At 41.7% G+C, this 24,972-nt stretch overlaps 1 protein-coding gene across 3 annotated transcripts in view; it reads left to right on the top strand.

Annotated features, from left to right (window-relative positions):
• Window positions 1-24,972, top strand: part of IL1RAPL2 (interleukin 1 receptor accessory protein like 2) — a 552,531-nt gene that overhangs the window by 328,515 nt on the left and 199,044 nt on the right. The window lies entirely within an intron of this gene.

Here is a 24,972-nt window from a genome sequence, read left to right on the forward strand (position 1 = left end):
TCCCTGCAGGACCCCACTTGATATGCCCTTCCAGCTTGATTGTGAACCACTGATAACTACTCTGGGAACGGTTTTCCAACCAACTATGCATCCACCTTATAGTAACTCCATCTAGGTTCTATTTCCCTAGTTTGTTTATGAGAAGGTCATGCGAGACTGTATCAAAAGCCTTACAAAAGTCAAGATATATCACATCTACTGCTTCCCCCCATCCACAAGGCTTGTTACCCTGTCAATGAAAGCTGTTAGGTTGGTTTGACATGATTTGTTCTTGACAAATCCATGTTGGCTGTTACTTACCACCTTATTATCTTCTAGGTATTTGCAAGTTGATTGCTCCACTATCTTTCCGGGTACTGAGGTTAAGCTGACTGGTCTATAATTCCCTGGGTTGTTCTTATTCCACTATATTTGCCTTCTTCCAATCCTCTGGAATCTCTCCCATCTTCCATGAGTTTTCAGAGATAATTGATAATGGCTCAGATATCTCCTCAGTCAGCTCCTTGTGTATTTTAGGATGCATTTCATCCAGCCCTGGTCACTTGAAGACATCTAACTTGTCTAAGTAATTTTTATCTTGTTCTTTCCGTTTTTTAGCATCAGATCCTACCTCATTTTCACTGACATTCACTATGTTAGACATCCAGTCGCTACTAACCTTTTTGGTGAAAACTAAAACAAAAAAGTCATTTAGCACTTCTACCATTTCTACAATTCTGTTATTGTCTTCCCTCTGCCCCCACTGAGTAATGGGCTGACCCTGTTCTTGGTTTTCCCCTTGCTTCTAATATATATTATTTTAAATTTCTATTATGTTTCAACATTATTAAAATATTTCAATTGTTTTAATAGAAAACATTCAGAATTTTTGTTTCACAGAAAACGTTGACATTTCAGCTTTTTGTGCTGATTCAGAACAAAAGCCTATTTTGAGATGTCAGATTTTCCCACGGGAATAAAAATTCCAGTTTTCGACCAGCTCTAATAATTTCACCTAATTCCTGTGAGCTGGTAGGTGCCCTGCATTGTTTTCCTTCTGTGATCTTTGCCAGTGAGAACTGTTGGGAGTCGTTAACCTCTGCACGTTAATTTAATCTTTTTTTCAAGCATGAAAAAAGGCTGTTTGTTGTCATGGTTAAGGCAGAAAATATTTCAAAAAAACCTTAAAGCTACTAGTAAATTTTCCTGATAAGACAGATCGCAAAGCATTTTAAGGTAAGAACTCTGTGAAGGGGTGAGACGGGCTTGCATTGTCCTTCCCGATTTTGAGTGTTACATATTTGCACTGTAAGTGCTGAAGGGAATGGGAAGAATTCTCTGCATGTGGAGTTTATTCCTCATCCTTGGAAACAGCTGCTAGCCCATCCCTTCCAGGGATAACTTTTTATTTCTGTGTCTCCTTTTAAAGAATACTTTTCTCCTTTAGGAATGTATCTGAATATATCCAATCATATGTGGTATCAAAAATGCCCCCAGGCAAGGATACCCCAGAACATCCTCTTCCCTTCCCTTTGAACAGCTTTCACCCTTCTCCCCTGCCTTGGAAAATTTTCAATTCATACTCCGCATTTGACACTCACTCTTAACGTGTGGAATGGAATGCATGTCCTCGATCTCATCCCATGTGAGTGCTTCATCTGTTTTACTTTCTTGGCAAGGAATGTACTATTTACAACCAGAGGCTTAAGTTCCGCCCTCACTAACTTCACTGGGAGCTGCAGTGAGAACAGGTTGGCACTTTCCACTTTTATAGCCCAATTTTGTACCTAACCAGGTATTTTTCTCCCCAGGCCCTAACTCCCTCTTTCATTGATAATATGGACTGCAAAGCTATCGTCCAAAATCTTTTTTGACCAAGTATATAATGGTCACGTGCACCCTATTTGCCTTGGCTACCCTGAGGCCAAATTCTGTGTCCTTACTCAGGCAAAACTGCCAAGGATTTCAATCAGATTTCCCATGATTTCAATGGCAGTTTTGCTTCTGCAAAGATCCAGGAGTTGATCGCTAATGTGTTCATATCACTACTATCTTCAAAAATTCAGACGTAGCTATTAAGCAAACCCTAGTGCTTATAAATCCAAGTTGACTAGCTCCAATCAGAGTAAACATTTCAAGATCTTTATTAAATCTCACTAGGCAGATTGAACTGATATTAAGCTACTAAAAGTTCTACAATTATTTACATTGCCTCTTCTTGAATGCATGGTCCATCTCTCTCTCTCTCTCTTTCTCTTTCCCTCTCTCTGTGGCATGGTTCAGTTCACCACACGATAGTGTAATATTACTGCAGTGTTTCAAGCCACTATTGCAGAATAACATGCTGGGTTTTCTTTGTGATAATGGCTGTTTACCAATTTCCAGGCCTAGAAAACTGATCTGTTAGAACCTATGACTGTTGCGGGCGGGGGGAAGAAAGAGAGAGGAGCAATGAGACTTTCTAGTGACCCCAATCGTAACAAATGTCTCAAATGTAAACTTTTTTTTAAATCAAAAGGGAATTAAAGCTATAATGGGATCAGATGAATGAGCAAAATCTTGTAACAACTCCATACTTCCAGGAAGAATCCTACAAGCTACACTTGGGAGCAGAGAAATTCTTTCTTCTTGTTCCTTTTTAGCATGAATAACTGAAATATGTAACGTATTTTTGTATATGGAGTCACTCTACCTTGCTACTACAGTTGTATACTTCCATGGCAAGACCGTATCACTTCTCTGAGTCTGTAATCTCCCTAAGTGGTCATGGAAACAGCTGATCGGTAAATATGAGGGGCAGAGAAGAACCTACCCAAATTGGGTTTTTGCTGAGAGTCTCAAACATAAAAGGGCCTTTACTGAGTGCAGATATTGTTCTATGCATTTCCTCTGCTACATTTTCATGTAAATGATGCATTACATTTTACAGCAGTTTGATTTTCTAAAGGAAATCTTCCTCTTTATGACAATAAACAGAGCCAGAAGTAGGTCGAGTGCTGACACATACGGCACTAAAGGACCATGGAATGAATTCCACAGCTGTGTTCTCAAGCCGTAATAGAAATGATAGCCTATTTAGAGCAACATATAGGAAGTGCCAAAAATTAGAGCTTTCCTGGGACACATTTAAGTTGATTGAATTAATACTTGTTGAGGTTTTCTTTGTAAATTATTTTTTTAATATTCATTTTCCATTTCTTACAACAACTGTTTCTGAATTTTAGCCAGAAGCCCTAGCCATGAACGTCAACTTCCCTAACCAAGTGTCAAAAGGGGACAGCTGGACTCTTCACAACCAGCCGATAAATCTCACCTTAATTATTCTAGGCATCATGCCTCAACTAAGTCTAATATAAACCCAGCATGGGGAAGGCAATTCCATAATCCTGCTCTCTTTCCCAGAGACCCAGGGCTGCTTCGAGGGGTGCTCCTGATTTTAAAAGCTCCCCGCATCTATTCTGGGCACAGAGACGGTACCGTGTTTAGAGCTGGGTGTGAAACCAGGACATTTTTCCTGTCCCGTGGATATTTTCAAGAGTTCCAAACTTTTTACCATCCCGAATCAGAATGAAAAGTCGAAGTCTTGAAAGGTTTCATGATCTGAAAAACTGCGGGGAAAAAAGGTTTGGTTCTCATCAGTTGAAATGTTTTTTGTTTCCGTTTCTACCTTTTTTCTTTAACCTTTTTTCACTTCTATCTTAAATTTCAAAACAAAACGTTGAAAATGTTGAAAAGAAATATTTTTATTATTTCAAAACTTTGTTCACGTTCACCATTTTGTGAAAAGTTTGTTTCAATGAATCAATATTTTTGATGAAAAATTTTAATTGAAAAAAATTCCAGACCATGTTTACCCATGTCACTGTTTGTGGCCAATCACCGCTAATTAAAGTCACAATCATGCACTGAAAACCATGTGGGAGGACCGTTACTGAAATCAGTATGTCTCCATGTACTTTTCAGTGTAGGATCAGCGCTTGACAAGTGTCAATTTTGAATATCATATATCAAATACAGCCCAGATTCAACAGTTCACAATCAACCCACAGAGCGGGGGGAGGGGGGGAATCACCATTTTTTTACAGTTACTGACTCATTTTGACTTGTATGTAAATTGGTAGAAAATTCCTATTCAGCTACATTGGGGAACCGTGTTTCTATCTCTGGTTAAAATACAGGAGTCGTGAAGGCATTGTGATGTACCAGTTACCGCAAACAAATACAGCTGTGCAGATCAATGTGCAGTAGATTTATTTAAATAGGTGTGAAGTTCTGAGACAATTGCACAGGTATAATTATCTCGGTACAAACTCAAGTTCTATTTCAGCAGTGCCAATACTGATTTTATAGCTTTTGTGTCTATCGCACTTCATCAAGCACTCCCCAAAACTGCAGTTCTTGCTACGTCTCCGATACGATATGTGCTCCAGAAAAATCTATTTGGATTTGGCCCAATTTCGAGGAAGGAGCAACTTACAATACCCTCTTTCAGAAGTCTCAGTTTTTACATTGTGCAAGAAACAAACCTAAACCTGCTGTGTAGGAGTGTGACAGCTGCGAAAAGCTGATAGGAAAGTACAAACCAGGTGACAATTTACCTGAAGCTACTGACACTGCCAGTCACATTATCTGTCTTTAATATCTCCTTTTTAAATGAATCCCAGCCAGGTCCTCAGCTGGTGTAAGTAAGCATAGCTCTATTGACTTCAATAAAGCTGCACTGATATGTACCAGCTGAGGATCTGGCCCTGTATCAAGCCCATCAAAGGTTACTCTGTGACTCGTGTAGCTGCTAAAGTGACACCACTACAGATTAATCCATAAGGAAAAGAACTCTTTAATTTTCCGTCTCCAAAAGTGATACAAATTGATGGCTGTACCATTGACCAAGGAGAGCTGTTCATCTACTCAAGTGAAAAATTAGCTTGGAAGACAAACTCGTGCCATATTTCCTATAAAAGTACAGGAAAGATGCAAGCTTCCCAGGCTCTGAGAAATGTAGCAATATGCTGCAGTCTATGAATTATATATTGTGTCAGCACTCCTGGCGCTTTACTTTACAGCAAACTGCCTTCCTATCTTACGAACATGCAAAGTAGTTAGAATGGCAAATAACTTCACTTTTTATTGACCTGCAATGGCCCTTAGTTCTCTAGCATCTTCTCAAGCATCAACGAGGGTGGTGGTGTTTTTTTCCATCCAGTCTTAAATCAGACGATTGTAGTTCGTAGCATTGATTATTTGCTGTTGTCGGCATCAAAAAATTAGACAGCCAGGGCTTCCACACTTGTTTTCAGCTCCTCATTTATCCAGTGATCGGTCATTGTTGCACAGCGACTGTACCTCGTTGAATCACTTACGGTCTGGTGCAAATGTCACCCATGAGCTCCTCCTTTTATTGAGAAATGCCTTTTATTCTGGAACCTGCTCAGCTGCAACTACATTCTCTGAGTATACTGTGCTTTCAGTAATGCAGGTGAGTTAGTAAATGACTGGTGGTTTAAAGGCTTTGTTGCCCACGAAGGTGAGATAAAGGATGACCATTGAAATAAACCAGGGCACTGTCAATGCTTATACTGAAGGCTGCCTTAATTTAAAAAAAGATAGGATGCTCATCATTATTAAAATATATATATTTTAAACTATTTAGATATCACTATTAAACAGTTGCTGTGTTTGACCCCAGAAGTGGGTGCATTTGCAGTCCTTCAGGATGAATATCACTGTGTGAATATATATATATATACATACATACTCATCCTGAAGGACTGCAAAGGACTTTGCAAATCATGAACTAGATAGGTAGGATATACCAGTGACCTATGGATCACTTCCCCGTCACTGAAATGCACCCACTTCTGGGGTCAAACACAGCAACTGTTTAAGTATTAGTCTTCATTTCTTTTCCTATCCGATCCTAGCCATTTATAATGGCAGGGAAGATTTGAATAGCTGGACTGTAATTACTTTGTTAGAATTTGTCTAAGGTACCAGGATGATGGTTTCATACCATGGTGCTGAAAACTCCTAAGCCTGGTCTACATTAGCACTGCACTGCTGCTGGACAAAGGGTATGAATTATTGTAGTGTCGAGGGAAAAGCGCCCCCTATTGAACTGTCAGCGCCATTGCAGCACATAGGTGATCCTCAGAAGTTTCCTATCCCGTACCTTCTTGGCCTGACCCTGCTTAGCTTAAATGAGATCCGACAAGCTCACAGCATGTGATGGTATTGCTGCAGGCAGTAATGTTATTGTTATGATGTTTACCACATTACCAAAGCTAATAACTTACAGAGGTTTGCTCTGTCTCTTGCAATTTTAAAGCTGAAAGGACATACGTAAGACATGTTTTGTGTTTTATCGTCTTGAGTATTGTCTTTCCCCATTAATACCATGTAATACCACTATGAATACTATGTATTCTTAATTTAGTTTTACAACAAATTGAACTAGTCATTATCTTTTACAATATTGATCAACTGCTTATAAAATAACACTGGTTAACTAAATTTGATTTTAAGTACATACAACTTCTATAGAATTAAAAAATGGGTAGCTACTTGGCTTCAAGAACTGACTTGTTTATTGCATGTGCTGGCTGGTTTTTGCAATGCAAGGCTGTTCTAGTAAGTAAAGTCAGGTTGCAAATAATGGGAAGAGGACAGTAAGCAGTTTAACTCTTCATCTTTTGCTTTGATTTTTTTTAAAACCTTTAATTATATTGCTCTGAAAGATGCTTGAGCTGACAGTCCTGAAGGCCACAGTGCTCTGTCTTAGACTGTGCAGGGAGGAGGTGAACCAAAGTAGAGGATTTAAACATATTAGATGGTGAAATTAATAGATGACATGTCTCAATCCCCAAGACTGCTTTGCAAGATAACCTGGGGGAGAGAACTTCCTCCCTCACTACCTTGCCAGGAAGTCCAAGCTCTGACCTTGAAGAGCAGTTTAGCCTCCATGAACTCTGATTCTCTGCTCTGACTGCCAATATCTGTGCCGATTGTAATAGTGGATTTTGTGGTGTGACCACACATCCACCATGAACTGGACCAGGATTATCAGTTAATTTCATACAGGGGAGATGGTCAAGTGCCTTTGATTGCTTCTGTCTTAGGCTATGTGCAAACACTGGGCCGCTTTAGAAGTGAAAGATTGCATAGCTCATTAGCAATCCTGTTGTGGCTTGCGGAGTTATCTGGCCCTGATATGAGTTTAACTTGGAAAAGAGCAGCTTCCAATGCCAGCGGAAGACTGAGTGCAGAGGAACTCTACTTTACCATGTCCAATCTATGCCCCACCTCATTTGTGGTGTGCCCCAACATGTCCCCCTCTCCTCTAGAAAGGAGAGGCAGTGAACAGCAGGAGGTTGTGTTACCTCCACCAATGTTCCTCTGCGCTTATGTGGCCTTAGCAGAGTAGGGTACGTGGCCCATTGTTTTAAAGGGAATGCTCAAGCTTATACGATAATGTTCTCTTGTCTATACATGGGTTTGTGTGTTTGCATGAAAATCTGTGTCCGAATATTTCAAAACTTCTGAACTGATTTAGACAAGTGAGGCAGTCATTTGAATCACGTACTTCTGCAGGTGGGTAGGGGACCAATTTTGGATCCCAGATTTGGTTATCAATGAAAAAAGCATGAATGATATTTAATAATAGGTTTGCCGTGTAGTGTGAATTGTGGTAGAGGAGGAGGGGAATAGAGAAATGTAGTAGGAAAGACTGGAAAAGAGAGGAGAGGACACTGGTGACTGGCTGATTTTACTGATGAAAGTATCCGCACGAATCTGATGAAACAACCACACCAGCTGTCAGTGAGGAAATGGATCTTTGTGAGTTTTCCTAAGAATTCTTCAATTTCATCAAGGGGTACAAAATTGCAATTTTTTTCATCCCACTTTTTTTTTCCTAGCAAAATTCTGCCCAGGGGAAATCACAATTTCCCTTTTGTGGTCTCCAGAAGGAGGGAAGCAGCTGTATGTCTACCTAGAAAACCTTGTCAATCAATTGACAGAGAAGGTGCAAGAAAAGCTCTGGACAATGCTGCAGTCAGAAGAAGAATACTGTGATGGCAGCCAGAGAGTGAGAAGTAAAAAACGGGGGATAAAAGTCAGTGCTGAAAGGTCAAGAGTTTGTATTGTGGTTCCTGAGACCTGCAGCAGTGATACAGTCTACTAGACCCTGTCTTTGACCGCTTTCATCTTGCCTATGCAAAGAAAGGTTTCATAGTTTGCCCCATGTACTGAACTTACTACACTTTGATAACTTGGCCTCAAACAATCCCAAGGGGATTTCTTCTCAAACATTAGAGGAGTTCCATGCGAGAGGATTCAGGTTGCTACAGATTATGCGAACATGGCTGAAGCATTATAGTAAAGCACAGAAGTGTTTCAGAATCTTTCCCTCAAGAATGGTTATCAATGCATTAGTTACATAAAAGCAGACAGGGGAAAGCTGGGCCCATCTAAACTGTGTAGGGAGGGAAATACCATTTTTGTTTTCAAATTATGCTCTCCACGCTAGGAGCTCAATAATTCATAGCTAAGATGTTTAAATTATTTATTGCATAAGCAAATATTGATGTTTGTTTCAGCTTAAATGAATCCTATGACTTCGGAGAGAGATTAATATGATTCATCAAACTCTGAGGACTGGGAGAGGGAATCGCATGTATTAGTTTAATGTACATGATGTCTGCTGGAAAGAATGAAAAGATTGTTCCTCTTCATTAAGTCCTAGGAGGAGCGTAGCTACAGCTTTCAGCATCTTAGGAATTTCTGGCGAGCTGCCACAGATTTTGTCCCCCATCAGCCCAGCACAGTCTTTTTAATATTTAAAATTGTACCTGTTTTTTCAGCCCTTGAAAGGGCTTTCATTGCTCTGCCAGTGTTCTAGCTGTTACAGCTGCTGCTGTCACATTTAATAAGGACTTTGCAGACTGTAAATATTCCTCTTCTGCACCAGCTTTTCTTTGGCATAGGAAAAGGTCTTTGTTCATTAAGATGAGGTGTTCTTTGCTAGCTCTGCTGACATTCAGGTATCAACTCAAGGTGACAAAGATCCATAATTCACCCACTGTTTACATCTGATGTCACTGAAAGGTGAACCTTTGCAAGCTCAGAACCCTACCTGATGCCCTAATGAGGTCATTGACAAAGGCTAGTAGCGTGTCATGCCACATGATAAATACAGACAAGGGGAAAATCCTAAAGTATCCAATTGTTCTTGGACTATAATGGCTGCTGTTTTAGGTGTTACAAATTAGAATTTTGCCTAGGTGAGTGGCTAAATTATAGCTTCTGTTATTGTACCATGAATCATGACTGTATGGTTGCATATTTCTCATCTCAAGGATTCATCTATGCAATAAATCAATAACTTACCCTTCATCACTTGTGAACTCTACAGGAAACAGAAGTATGAACTGGACAAAAGCTCAAGACACCATAAAATAGCGGGGTCGGGGAGGGAATCAAACTTGATGCCTTCCTGCCTGTCACAACATTTGTTTGTTCTAATGCTTTTCTCCCCAGCCAACTGTTCTGTATGTGTCAATCAAACTGAATATACTTGGTGATGTTTACTTTCCAACAGTCAGGATTTAACAAAAACATTAAGCTTTCAGCAGACAACACAGCATCACAATGGCTATATGTATGATGTGTGTTTACCATACAATATGTCTGCCAGAATGGTGCATGCTACATAGTATATTCTTGTGCCAAACCCAGAAAACTCTGTGATCCTCTGGGAGGAGTTTGCACATTCAGACACCAAACTGCCCCTGCCAAATTTGCATGTGAACCAGCTGTGCCCAGGTAATCCCATATTTGCACACAAACAGGATTTTCTGTGTAGCAAATGGGTTAATTGTGCATGTGAAAATTGATACTTGTATTCAATTATCCAATGAAAAGCAAATATCGAATCTGTAGCTTGAACAGGCATATATACAATTTTTCAAAGGGAACTTTAAAAAAACTGCTTTGGAAAATTTCACCCTGTATATTATGAAGAAACATCCCATGCTGTTTTCATTTAGATGCAACTGCTTATTACAGTGGTGGGCAACCTGCAGCCCACAGACCAAACGTGGCCCCTTCATGGTAATCCGCTGCCGGGCTGCAAGACAGTTTGTTTACATTGACGGTGTGCAGGCACGGCCACTCGCAGCTCCCAGTGGCCGCAGTTCACCATTCCCAGCCAATGGGAGCTGCAGGAAGCGGTGTGGGCTGCAGGGACGTGCTGTCCGCCGCTTCCCGCAGCTCCCATTGGCTGGGAACGGCGAACCGCGGCCACTGGGAGCTGCGGGCAGCCGCGCCTGTGGATGGTCAGTGTAAACAAACTGTCTCACGGCCTGGCAGTGGACTACCCTGACAGGCCGCAGGTTGCCCACCACTGGCTTATTACATATGAAGTGCCCACAGTGTGCTCAGAACCATAAATTACATAGAGAAAGATGTGCTCCGTGCCCCAAGGAGCTTACAGTCTGACAGGCAGATAATGGCTGATATAGAGCAGATGAATCAGTTGCTCCTATTTATCCTTTCTGGTGAGAGCAAAATGGTGTCACACATTTAATGGAAATTCAAGGCAACAACCATAAAACTCTTCAAAGGACGTCCCTTCCAGAGGAAATTCTCGACTGGGCCTCAGAAGCCCTGGGTTCTATTTCTGGCTGGGCCACAGGCCTGCTGGATGAACTTGGGCAAGTCATAGCACCCTTTCGTGCCTCAGTTTCCCAATCTGTAAAAAGGGGATAATGATATTGACTTTCTTCATAAAGCGCTTTGAGATCTACTGCTGAAAAGCAGAATAGAAGAGCTAAGTATCTATTTATGTGTTACAAAGCTCGGAAGTAACCTGTGGAACTCAGACCAAGAGTTTAGAAGGATTGTACACAAGGGCACCCATGGTTATGTTAGGTAGGATTTAAAAAATAGGGATCTAAATCCTTATGCTTTAAAGTGTCAACCAGCCATTAACAACTTGAGAAGACACTTCCCATTTGGGAAGGTTTCTCCATAATTGTCCAATATGGAGTTTCTTGCACCTTATTCTGAAGTATCTAGTACTTGGCCCTTGCCAGAGAGAGGATGCTTGAGTAGCTAGATTACTGCTGTGATGCAGCATGGCAATTCCTATGTTAATTACTTTTTTAAATGAGATTCTCCTGTATTTGGCCAAAAGTTGGATCTATCACTAAGGGTTTCTGCAAGCCCCTTTAGCACATCAGTACCTGAACCCCTCTAGCAGGCAGCAGTAGCCTTAACCTTGTACTATCCACAAAACCACACACAGCCCTGCTTCTACCATTCCTTGGAACCACAAACCCATTTACCGGAGAGGAAGGAAGAATAATGTCTTGCTTCCCCTAGGACTCCACACAAGCTAAGATCTGTCCTGGAAGCAGGACAAGGCAGCACACTTTGGAGAAGATAGGGCTCCACCCTATTGAGAAAACATTCTAAACGCTTACTTTTGTTCTCAGTGTTAAACCCAGAGCCGGCTCCAGGCACCAGCGAAGGAAGCAGGTGCCTGGGGCGGCCAATAGAAAGGGGCGGGACTCCGTCCGGTATTTGGGCGGCACCTCCGGGTCTGCGGCGGCAATTCGGCGGCGGGTCCTTCAGTCTCTCTCTTCCTCTTCAGCGGCAGCTCAATCGCGGTTTTCCTTTTCTTTTCTTTTTTTTTTCTTCGCCGCTTGGGATGGCAAAAAAACTGGAGCCGGCTCTGGTTAAACCATGCATTTTTTAAAAAACTGTCTTTCCTGACCCATCCTTCCCCTTTCCTGATGTCCTCTTCCTTTGACTGTGACTCACACTGATGTTTTCAGTGTGATATAGGTGTGAACCCTTCCTGTTATGATTTTATGTTAAGCATCCAGCTGTGGAAAGAGATGAGCTGTGAGGTGGAAAGGTCTTGCTAAAACATGTCATTTCTGAAAATCAATAATAAAAACTAAGCAACGACAAACAAAATAAATAAATAAAGGCTTTACTGGGCAGCACACATTTTTTCACCTAAATATTATAGGCTATTCCTGTGTTTGAATTCCCTAAACTATAGAGGGAAAAAAATGTACTAGTGCTCATTTTGGTAAAATTACTGCATTTCCAGAATATTATCATTCTCACTTTTGGACACCTTGTGGAGTCCGATCAGTACTTACGTAGTCTTATTCTTGGCATTGTGCACTCATCTTGCTCTGGTTCTGTTTGAGTTGATAGCAATTTATATTTCTTTACTTTCAGCCCGAAAGCATGCTTGGCTAAGAACTTGCTGGCTAGATTTGTATTGAAGGGAAAGAAAATGAAATAAAAATACAGTGCCCAGGTTTCAAACCAGAGCACCTAAGTGATAGCAACTAATGCTGCATTTGAATGCTAATACTAAATACTAGACAGGGTCCTAAACCCAGAATCAGAGGTTAGAAATCTCTGAATTATGGGCAAATACAGATCCAGATCTCAGGCAGGTGACAGGTGCATGTACCAGAACCCAAGCAAAGTTAATTTTGGGTGGAAAGTGTGGATGCTTATTTGCCCTTTGTGACTCTGCTCTATTTTTACCACATGCTATAGACTGTTAGTGGCAATCCAAGTGACCACACAATGGCTGGGCAGCCTGTTATAACTTTTGAAGTTTGAAAATTAGTTACATCAGACCAGGGCCTCGGCTCGTGTAATTCAGCAGAGAACAGCTGAAGTCAATAGAACTATAATTTACACCAGCTGAGGGATTTGGCCTTTTATTGTTAACTCTTAGCTGCTTGCTGTAAAAGAAGGTTAAATGAGTTGCTCCTGTTTATTTAGATTTGGCATGCAGCTTACTGTATATCTCAGGGTTGTTTCCATTGCACAGGGCAATACACGACAATGCCAATACAATACAATGAATTCCTTTTCTTGTATCTTCTAGTGACCTAGCCTACTAAGTATTCTTTAAAGTCAAATGGTACTTATCAGAAGCCCTATAATAGCAGAGCGGTTTTGAGATGTAACGTTCCATTTCTCTTTGTTGATGAAACGCGGAAAGGGAATCAATTGAATCACTCGAAAACATTTGGCTACAATTTCTCATGCAAAGCTCATTTGTCAACAGATCAGATGCATTGCTGCAGTGATATGGGACCCTGATGTTTTGAGGTGTGTGCTGTATATCACTCCAGCTAGAATGTGAACATAATGCAAAGCAGTGGAGGTGCATTAGCTCTGCTAGGATTGTCTCTGAGAGAGTTTGTTATTGGGGTAGTCTTTAAGGTTAAATTATAGGCATTAGTTTGTATTCACAGGCATGAGGTAAAGTAGTTGCTGTTTTGTATTACAGAAGAGCCCAGAGCCCAAACTGAGATCAGATGGGCCTGATTCTAATCCCATTTACAGCAGTGAAAACTAAGAGCTATTCCGTTGAAGTAAATAGAATTGCACTGGTGTAAAACCCATGTGTGATCAGAATCAGGCCCCCAAATATTTCAGTATATTTTACATCTAAAATTGCTCTTCTTTTTGAGTATCTGACCTTCAAACGCAGCTGAACAGATTTTCTTCCAACAATAACACGGGGCTGTGATCAAGCCTGAGAAATTTCATCCCCAAAGGGAAAGTTTTATAAGCCACTGACTTGGAATGAAAGTGCCATCTTGTCTATACAATGGTAACTACAATAGCAACAGCTAATGTGTAAGTACCAAGAATAAATAAAAATGACAAAGCCTGATGGGGACAGTACAGAAGATAGAAAAGTAACCGAGTGAGTAAACATCAAAATGATTATCCTGATTTGCAAGAAATCCAACAGAGAATACAGATATTTACAGACTTATTGAGTTGATGGTGATTCTGCTCTTGTCATAATTGATGCCAGTAGCAAAAATCTGGGCTACAAAAACAAGCATGCAAAACAGGCTCCTTTCCTTCTTGGTGGTCTCCCCTCCAAATGGTGACTTAGCCAAGCCCTGTTGAGCTTTCATAAGCATTAAGATCAAAACTAATTAAACTAGTTCAACCAGGGTGCTGCAAGCATCCAGGGAGGGAGGAGATAACTCAGTGGTTTGAGCATTGGCCTGCTAAACCCAGGATTGTGAGTTCAATCCTTGAGGGGGCCATTTAGGGAACTGGGGTAAAAATCTGTCTGGGGATTGATCCTGCTTTGAGCAGGGGGTTGGACTAGATGACCTCCTGAGGTCCCTTCCAACCCTGATATTCTGTGATTCTATGCTACTTCCATTACTGCTCTCAGTGGTTCCACTACTACATTAATTGCATGGTGCACTTATCTATATCAGCATTATAACTGAACAGTTTTAAATCAAGGGAGCCTAATTCTTCTTGCCCTTATGCTGTTGTAAATCCGAATGAATTCCACTGAAGTCAAAGGAGTTACTCTTGTGTAAAGCTGGGAATCAGGCCCATTGCTCACACATTGTGCAGGTGAGCAACTGCCCAGATACAGAAATTGAAAACTTTGTTTGCAAAACGAAACGAAAAAAGAGTGGGGTTCATGAGAATACAGTTCGGCCTCAGTGAGAAGTGGTCACATTTTAACTGCTGGGTAAAGTTTGCTTTGTGTGTGAGAGAGAGAGAGAGAGAGAGAGAGAGAGAGCCCTCTCCAGGCCTTTCCCACGGTAAAGACAAATCTGTGCACTCACAGCTATGAAAATGATCTTGCAATCAAATAATCACAAATGTCTTAGCCATCACTTCATTTCACACCGCATTTTTTTTTTCAAGCATGCCATAGCTAAAGTCCCTGATCCAGGACTAAGTTCAAACAAATTAGGAAGTTAAAATTGAAGCTGTTTTTGAGTTACCCAAGCATTAAAAAGCCTCTAAAAAATTTAACAGCTGCAAAATTTTTGTTTAAGTTAAGCACAGTTTGTTGAAAAGGAAGGGTTTTGTGATTTGCTGTTGATTTACTTTTTTAACTCAGCAACAAAACCCTTTATATTCTTTTGGTCCCCAGTGTAGAGAAGGAAGAAACCTATGCTCTCTTCTTGTGCAAAAAAAAAATGGAGAACCTTATAATGGGAGGAGAGAATGTGTGCATGAGGTCTAGGAATCTGTGTGTGTCCGTTGTGGGGAATGTGTCATTGAAATGATTCTGCCTGTTTGAGTTCATTCATGGCCACTATTTCTATGTTGCGTTCTATATCCAACTACATCCCGCAAAATTACCTGACTGCAAAAAATATTTACTCAGCTAGTTGAATGTTGCATTTCAGATCCTCAGTCCTACTTCTGTATTCACTGGACATCCATGGGGCCACTCATAGATCTGAATGGACTTCCATGAGTTCTCACTTAGGCTTCATGCGACAAAGGACTACTCATCACCTCAGTCCAGCAGTCCATTCCTATTCAGCAAAGCATATAAGCACGCGCTTAATTCCCTCTGCAGACCAGGGGATTTAAGCAAGTGCTTAAACTTAAGTACATGTTAAATGTTTTGCAGGGAAGGAAGGGAGCCAACCGTGTGCCAAAATGACTTGCTAATTTGGCCTCTGTGTGAGTAAGGGTTTGCAGTATACTTCTTTTTTTCCTACCCATCTTTACATACAGCACAGTTCTGTGCGTGTTTGCAGCCGTACCTCACAAGTGCAACAGAGGGTAGCATAGTACCTCTTCCTGCTGTGCTAGTTAGGGAGAGCAGCTATGCTGTTGGCTGCATCCTTTATAATGACCTTTTTGTTGTTATCATGACTAACTCTCTTTAATCCCAACACTTTAAGGCATGTATGAAATGCAACTGACAATGAATCAATATTTTACAAATAAGGAAACTACTTCCTATGCAGTTAATGATGGAAGTCAACACATGGCACTTGTAGCAAACAATGGTCACCTCCAACTGACATTAACTTTAAATAGTAAAAGCGCATATGGCAGAAAAACATAGTGTTCCATTAAGGAGGTGGAAAATAAGACCTTTATTGGCTACATTCAGCAAATAAAAATGTAGTTCCAAAAAGTGTAATTGCTTGGAATACACACATTTGTCCCATTAAAATATACAAACGTATTAATTAAGAGCCCATCTCTCCTGTAAGGAAAGGAACAGATTCACAATGAAACAGTGCCTGTTGTACACGACCATCTCCTCTAGGACAGTCTACAGACAAAAAGTGATTTGTTCTGATCCTTGTAATGGGTGGCATAATTAATAACAATGACATCCACTTCTACAACAAGCTTATCTCAGTGCTATTTCACTGACATGGGAGAAAAGTTGAAGCAAGTCAACACAGACATTGCAATAAAAGCAGATAATACTTATCACCTTTTAACTGGGCATATCTAATTTAGAGACCTGATAAATAAATCTCTGAAGTTCTAGAATGTGTTGCTTAATAACCTGGGCGGACTCTGGAATCAGATGTCTAACACAATTGAATTCTACAAGGTCAAGCAGGGCGGAAGGAAATAAATTAAAACTCAACATTGAATATGGGATTTGAAGGCCACGGAATATATTTCAGCAGCGGGTTGCTGCTTCCGTTCCAAATATTTTATGCTCTAAGATAATATCGACAGTCTTTGGAAAAGCTTCCAGAGTTGTAGTGGGCGGTGATCTTTCTCTCGAATAGCAGGTAGAAGAGATGAAATTGCTAGCAGGTTGCATACTAGTAAATTAGAAGCAGCATCACTCTCTAAATGTAGTATGTGGTGGCCAATTCCTCAGCTGCTGTAAATTGATATAGTTCCAATGACTTCAGTGGGGCTATGACAACTTATACCAGTTAAGGAAATGGCCCTTTGAGTTAATTGTGCTTCTGATCCAGCTCTTTTTCTTCACATTGGTTTGGCTTAGAGCTGCCATCTTTAGTGCATGGGATAAACATTTCCATCGTGACTTTGTGATTTTTACTTTGGGCTGTTACAATCTAACATGATAAATGACTTGGCACAATGTCATCGAGTTGCATCAACATGTCATTCCATTGCAATGTGATGTTGAGACCAGATGTCTCCAGAATTGATTTGGGGACTCAGGCTCCTTAAGGCACAAAGGTTTGCCTCCTTAAAAATGGAGCAATCCCCCAAATAACAAACAGCCACCCTCCCCTTTTATTTTTATTTTTTTGACAGGTCTTCCTCTCCTTCCCTTTTAACATCTTTTTTGCTAAAATCAAAACTTTGTCTGTAGCTGTATTGGGTCTAGGAATGAGATCAAGTTGATAAAGCAATATATTTTGGATCAAGGAATAATTCTAACACAAATTGATCAGCCCAGAATTCTGTTTTAGAATTCAAAGACATTATTTGCCTATACGTTGTTTCATTAAAATTATTTTTATTACACTAATAGATACCACATAGTAGAGAAAACAACACTTACCAGAAATGTGAAATGGGAAGTTCTGTACTGGTTGCAATCATACTTTTTTAAAAATAAAACAAGTATTTTGAAGCATCCCAGGAAAAGGGAGATAGAACTTGAGGTAATGCAGATGGTCCTTGAGTCCTGAAGTTCGGATCCAGATCTGGAATTTCCTCAGGTTCAGAGATTTTCTGATCCAGAAACCTTCTTCAAGGTATTTATCTGTCTTCAGGTTTTGTACTGGCGCCCATCACTTTAGTATTTGAGTTCCTGTCGCATCAAATTGATTGGCAATTGGCAGTCCCTGGTGGACTTCACAAAGGCTCTGCCTCTGCTCCCTTTCTGGGGTATAAAAACTCTGCAAGGGGATAGGGTTATGTTCTGCTTGATTGGCTGATTTTAAATCCCTCCCCATCTACCTAAATCTTCTACCTAAATACCCCTCCCGGAAGTTGAAGGAAGGAAGTTCATTTTCAAAATAGGCTTCTTTTGTCATGTATTGGAATTATCCTGACTGCGGCTTTCAACAGGGTTTAGTTCCTAGTCTGGATATTTTTGACCTGTTCTAGGGGGCAGATGTTATAGGTAGGAGGCAGAGAGAGTGAGAAAAACCAACAAAGTAATGGAGACAAGTCCTGCGGCTGGATTTAAATAGTGCATGGCTTACCTTTTGTTAGACTGTAGGGGCTCAGTTGTGGCTTTGGGGCATAGGTGCCGACTTCTAATGACGCCGGTGGGTGCTCGACCCCAGCCCCGCCGGTCTCCACCCCTGCCCCGCCCTCCCCCTGCCCCTATTCGACCCCCTTCCCCAAATCCCCGCCCTAGCCCCGCCTCCTCCCCTGAGCGCGACACGTTCCCGCTCCTCCCCTCTCCCTCCTGGAGCTTGCTACAGTTGTTTGGCGGCAGCAAGCGCCGGGAGGGAGGGAGGAGTGCGACGCGGTGCGCTCAAGGGAAGAGGTGAAGGAGGAGGTGAGGTGAGGTGGGCGGGGTGGGGAGTTTGGCTGCCGGTGGGTGAAGAGCACCCACTAATTTTTCCCTGTGGGTGCTGCAGCCCTAGAGCACTCACTGAGTCGGCTCCTATGCTTTGGGGTGAGCAAGGGGCTGTGCATTGTTGTGCTGCCCCAGGAGCGACCAGAATACAGATTATGACTCTGACAGTTACAATCTACGTTCCAGGTTCTCCTTCCTCTTAGGGGGACATATCCTGCACCAGATCTATATCTAGTGTAATGTACTTCTCCTAGTACTTTGTTGTAGCTGTGCTAACCCGCGTGTGTTATGGGGCAGGAGCGAAGGCCACTTCCCATCTTGTCCCACCAACTCCCATCCGCTTGTGCAAGGGAGCACACAGTCAATACAAGGGAATAAAGGCTGCAACTGTTATACTAACCACCATGCAAAATAACTTCTGAGAGGCCAGGGCAAAAGACACAGAAGAAATATGTGTCATATGGAACAACCATAGCAGAACTCATTTTGTGGAACACACTGATAATCATGGTTTCTAGTTGTAAGAACCGCACTTGAAGGTTACGTTTTGTTCTGTTAAAATGCAACTTCTCTAGACTGTTGCATGTTATTTCCATGCTGTTTATAGTTTGCATAGCACAGCCAATTATTTAGTTAAAAAGGAAAGGAAGCTTTTAATTACATTGCTTTTGAAAACTATAGGCTTAAATGAAAGGGACGTATTGGGTTAAAATGCAAAAAAGGTTAATGAAACTTTTCTAGCAGTTATGCAAAACCCAAAGCACCAGTGGGTACTTCTATTAATACAAATAGAAACACAACCGTATTATATACATGTGTACACACTTTATTCATTTCATTATTCTGAAAACTTCTGACTTGCCATTTTACTTTCATTCACGATAGTTTTTGTATAGAATTTGTCTTTAAAAAAAAATTTCTTCCCTTAAGTATATTGCACCCAAGTTTCCCCACACTTACACAAGTTTTAACACTACATTAATTCCATTAGCTTCAGTGGGATTCCTCCTGACTTATAGCAGTGTGTAAATGATAGAAGAATCAGACTAGTTTCGTTTGTGCCCATAAAGAAACATGGCAAACACAATGGCTATCCCTGCCTACGTTCAGCAGTCAGGAAAAAAATGTCTGTCCCTTTAATTGGGGTGAATTTATTTTAAGTGGTATCCATGTTGGTTCTGTTCTTGGAACACAAGCTGCTTTTACTGAATGTGCATTTTCTCTGCTAGCTGGTACATAAGAATGTCATTTGCTGACTTCCTTTAGTGACAGACACATAATCATCTCTTCAAAACAATTATACAAGATTCTGGTTGATTTTTCAGCGAATGATTAACACACATACTTCTTGACTTTGTTTTTTCAGACAGGAAACAGAGCAATTGACTGCTATAGCATTTGTACTTTTTTTTTTGCAGATATTCATTATAAACAGTAAAAAAAAGTTATAGTAAGTTAATCTAGTCTGTGCCTTACTACAATGCAGGAAATGTATGTAGAGTTAATGCAAAAGTGTCTAGTTAAACAGCGGCAGACAAAACTTGCAATTCCATCCACAAACTTTATATTTTAGTGAGTTGCAGAATTCTGGAAAATTTTACTTTTGAAATATCAAATATAAACTTGCCATTGGAGGAACTCATGTTCATTTCTATAGCATCCATGATCCTATCAACCTTGCTAGATGCTTTTTCCCTGCAGCCTGTCTCTGCAAGTAAAATCCACTCTGGTAGTGTGCTACTCTTTGTCTCCCTCTAGTGGCTGATCCACATAAGAGGCTAGAAATATACTACAGCTGCCAACAAATGGAAGCACTCCTTTAGCTCGTAGTTTTAATGCAGAAGCGGCTTCAAGCCCCACTGATAGTCCAGGCCGGGGTTGAACTACAAATCTGGCAGCTTTCATGCTGAAAACATTAGCTCTGGTAATAGAGGCTCATGCTTTTAGCGCTGAAGAGCCAAGGTTCAAGCCCTGCTGACAATCTAGTTATTCTATTCCTGGCTCTGCCTTGAGCAACTTACTTACCTTCTGAGCACCGTTGTTTCCCCTCTTGTAAAGAGAGGATAATAACTTACCTAGTTAACAAGGAGTCTGTTTACTGACTGATTAATGCCTGTAAAGTATTTCGAGATGGAAGGATAGATGTGTAACAGCATAGCCATTATTATTTATCAGGATTTAAATTTAAATGCTGCTCACATTTGACTGTTGTTTTAATTGAAAACTGTAATGTGTTTGCATGAGCCATTGCCTGACAGTGCAGGGTATTTTCACCTGAGAATTTAGAGGTAATTGTAAAAGTGGTAAATAACTCTCATGTAAGGTAAAGTGCCTAGGAGAGAGTTTTTGAGGTGGATTAGATGTATGCTGGGTCTAAGGGTTCAGGTTAAACTTGGGCTGCAGCCACACACAGTGACTCTGCAATCTTGCCAGGTGTCACCATGAGATTTATAAAAATTTCAAACCTGAAACACAAAACAGGCCACGTCTAGTCCCTCCCGGAATCAAGGCCACTGGATTAGATTCAGACAAGAGGGGGTGAAACTAAACCCCCTGAAGTTTGAAGAGGATCAGATTAGATCAGTGGTCCCCAAACTTTTCATGCTCCTCCCTCCCCTCCTGTCCACACCCTGCCCCCCCGGGAGCTGGGGCCAGAAGCGCGGCCACAGCTCCAGTGGGAAGGCGTGGACGGGGTATGAAAGTCAAGGCTGGGGCCGTAGCTGGGGCAGGTCTGGGGCCAGGAGTGGGGCTGAGAATGGAAGCGGAGCTGCAGCTGGGAGCGGAGCTGGGTGGTGTTCCCTCCCTGGCGGGCTGGTCCCCGCTGCACTCCCCCTGAACATTCCTCTGTGCCTCCCTAAGGGGGCACGCCCCACAGTTTGGAATTGCTGGATTAGATGTTCCAGTTCTGACCTCTTTCCAACAGTTTAGAAGCACCGTGTTTATGTATATACACAGTTCAGCCTGCTAAGCTTGGCATATATCTGCTTTATATACAATAAGAAGCTGCCTACAATGTTAAGAGCTTGAAGTTTTTTCATCCTGCTGTCTTTAATATTAGCACTTTTATTAGCCAGCAGAATTGTAGAAGAACTTTATGCTGGTATTTCAGTAGTATCTCTTTCCCTATCAGAAAGGTCTGGATGACAACTAGAAGATTAAAACTGTCAGGGAAGTTAGCCCTGACAACAGCAAAAACCTGCCAGAAAGTGCTGCTGGAACTGAAGCCCTGTGTAGACACTGTCTGGCATCATTTTAACAACAGACTAGATGTGTCATTAAAAAAAAAGTATCCGTCCCAGAGGCATATGTTTGGAGAGACTAATGGAGCTGAAGTGACAAAAGGGATTTGTCCACTCGGACATGCTAACAGGCCTTGAGATAAGAAGTAAGTCTCGCATAAGCAGTTCTTCAGTTAAAATATTAATTTACTCTTTGGAAATACTAAAAAAATAGGGGGGATTTCCATGGCTCAGACTTCTCGTTTTTAGAAGCTTTAGTGCTTACCTTCCCTGGTCAGAGCTTAGAAATCCATTTGGCATGCCCGTGTTTGTGTCCTGTAATGTATAATAATTTCCCGAGTAAGAAGTATGTTAAATACAGCAGGGTTGGAAATGGCTTTCTGCTTTCATTATGTCATTGCTCCCTTTGAGGCTGTTGGGATTCCACGTTGTTTGCAATGACCTACGTATGCCCCGATTCAGCAAAAAGCGCTTCAGCGTAGGCTTGGATTTCAGTGGGACTTAAGCAAGTGCTTTTTTTAATTCATTCCTGGATCGCGGCCATGCCTCTTCCCGTATTTTATGCTGGTAAATGTACAATGAGGTTTCACCCACTATTGTGGGTGTTCGGCACCTTGCAGGATCAGACGTTGGGCTTGATTCATTCCTGTGCTTGAGCTCCATCAGGGCATCACATCCTGCTTCCTGACTCGCAGGGCCGGCACTGGCCTGGACGAGGATTACAACTGCATCCAGGAAGCTCTAACTTAGTTGTGCCACCGATACAGGGAACTTTATGGACCCTCCAACAGTGCAGGATAGGTGTCGTGTAGCTCTGCCATATCCCCTCCCACCCCGATACGCCCCTGCTGACCCCGACATGCTGCCTGCACTGAAGGGAGCAGTTAGCAGGCACAGAGCCTAGAGCCAGGGAATTCGCACCAGCAGGAACTTCCCTCCCTCCCCTCCCCCCCCCCCCCCCCACACACACCAAAATGTGAACTGTCTCTGCACTTCCTCTCTAACAGTGCTTACTAGAGCCGGCATATGTCAGGAGTGCTGTGGCGATGGATTGGTTAGTGTTTGTAAAATATTTAGCAGATGTAATAAATGCGGAAGTCCCAAGTTTTACAGGAATGTTATCTTTTTCTGAAAGGTCACGTGTTTCTCTAAGGCTCTGTGTCAGATTGCATCTGTTAGAATGCCTGCTGTACATGTCTTTGCACATGATTGTTTGTGTTAAATGACGTTCTTCTGTCTGACAAACTACAGAGGGTCTCTCTCTTGCCTTTTAGCATTATCTGGTCCTGCAGCCAGCTTTCAGCTCACAGCAGTGTTCATTTCCAAAGCAGTTTACATCAGTTTTTGTAATTAATTTGTAAAGCACAATATAAGATAATTTATTAACTTCCAAATATATTGCCTGCGAAGCCTCCATCCACTAAGGCTGTAATTCTACCAAAGAGCACTCACGTTTGTCTGGCAAGATCTATTCATGATGAACCCAAGCTGCTCATGGCTTGTGTGTCCATTATACCATAGATATTTAGAGATTCTTTTCCCCTCTTATAATTTGTTCACTCATTTGCTAGGGATAGCAAAGTAAATACGTGATGCTAATATAGGACCTGCCACTCGTAATTATTGAAATACTGGAGTTATTTCCTATGTAGAGTCCATAACGCTTACTTCATTTACTACGCTGATATTTGAATGTACATGGCCATTCATAAGTATACATTAAAGGAACCCAGGGATCTATGTGTTTCTCCCTTTGAAAAGTCTTCCTCGGTGGATACTTTTTGTTAATTTCAAGGAGAAGCACACTTGATATGACAGAAGCAAAAAGGATTCCAGGACTATGGTTACTAAGGAGACCTCTTTACTTGACCAAAAAATGCTCTGATTTTAACAATTTGTCCTACATTTGGGTTATTGCCTTTTCAGCACTGGAGACAGACTGTGCCGGAATCGTATTCATGTCTGTTTACTTGAGACTGAAAATAAAATAGTTTTTAAAATTAGTTTATGTATTCAGAAAACATCATTTCTAAGGGTAGGTCTACACTTACCCGGTAGTTCGGCGGCGAGCAATCGAACTTCTGGGTTCGACTTATCGCGTCTTGTCTGGACGCGATAAGTCGAACCCGGAAGTGCTCGCCGTCCACTGCAGTACTCCAGCTAGACGAGAGGAGTACCGCGGAGTCAACGGGGGAGCCTGCCTGCCTCGTGTGGACCGAGGTAAGTTCGAACTAAGGTACTTTGAACTGCAGCTACGTTATTCACGTAGCTGAAGTTGTGTACCTTAGTTCGAATTAGGGGGTTAGTGTAGACCTGGCCTAAGAAAAAACATGGCTTTTTTTTTTTTTTCAATCAACCAGGCTACCAGGGGCCAGCTGTGGAGGACTCCAAGATTTGGCCAGCACTTCTGATTTCACTATTATGACTATCTGGTGTTGACCTTGATTGCGTCAAATGAAAGTGAACCATTGCCAAAGTTCCAAGGATATAGATCTTTTCCCCCTAAGGTTACACTTGAATTCTTTCCATTTACAGGAACTTTGACAAATTTCACTCAAAATTATCTGGGAAGTGAAGAGTTTCTCCTTAGCTCTGGCGCTGTTAAGAGGCTACTGCTTATGGGAAATCAAGGCACCCAGTGAAGTACATACTTTTTGCTGCCCATTGGTGAAAGTGCTATTGTATTTGGTGACATGCTCCCAACTAACATCTCCTGTTTCCTTTCTGTTATTTTGCTATTCTCTGCCTTAACTCCCCAACCCGCTAGAAATCTGAAATTTGCCTCTGGCCCTGTAGATTTTATATTAACATATTTTTCAATCTTTAGCGAATAAAATCCTTTTTTTCCGCTGCTCTTTCTCCAGCGTGCTGAAAAACGGCATCAGTCCGGCCCTGCTGGCTCTGAGCCCACTAGTCAGCATTTCTCTGATTATTGCAAGATTTCATGGTATAACTTAGGACTGACATGGAGTCTCTGACTAACAGACCATCCATAATGTATGACAAGTTGTGAGTGTCTGCAGTGCTGTACACTGCATTATATGGTGTCCTGCTCTTTGGTTTGCATGAACAGATGTAATACCATTCTCTCTGCTAACAACATGTGGTATTCTGAATGAGGGAGCACAGAAGCTAATGCTAAAAGTGCCATGGGTGGATCCACAACAGCTCTGAGGTCAGGACCCAGCTACTAAAAGTTCAAGAGCTAATGAAGGGGGTGGAGAGCTCCTGCAAACGACTGATCCTCCATGGTACCAGCCTCTCTCTCTCTCCTGAGGATGTCGTACAGGGCCAGCTATACTGTCCCCTTAAAGCTGCCATGGAGGGTTGTTGGGGAAAGAGAAGGGACAGGGAAAGGGAGTGGGACGTGGTGGAAACTAAGGGTGCTACACTATCTTGGCAGGGAGAGAAGAGTTTTGGGTGTAGTAGGCCTACCTGTACCTGCTC

The sequence above is a fragment of the Chrysemys picta genome, chromosome 9 (genome assembly GCF_011386835.1).
Source record: "Chrysemys picta bellii isolate R12L10 chromosome 9, ASM1138683v2, whole genome shotgun sequence".
NCBI classification, from domain to species: domain Eukaryota; kingdom Metazoa; phylum Chordata; order Testudines; family Emydidae; genus Chrysemys; species Chrysemys picta.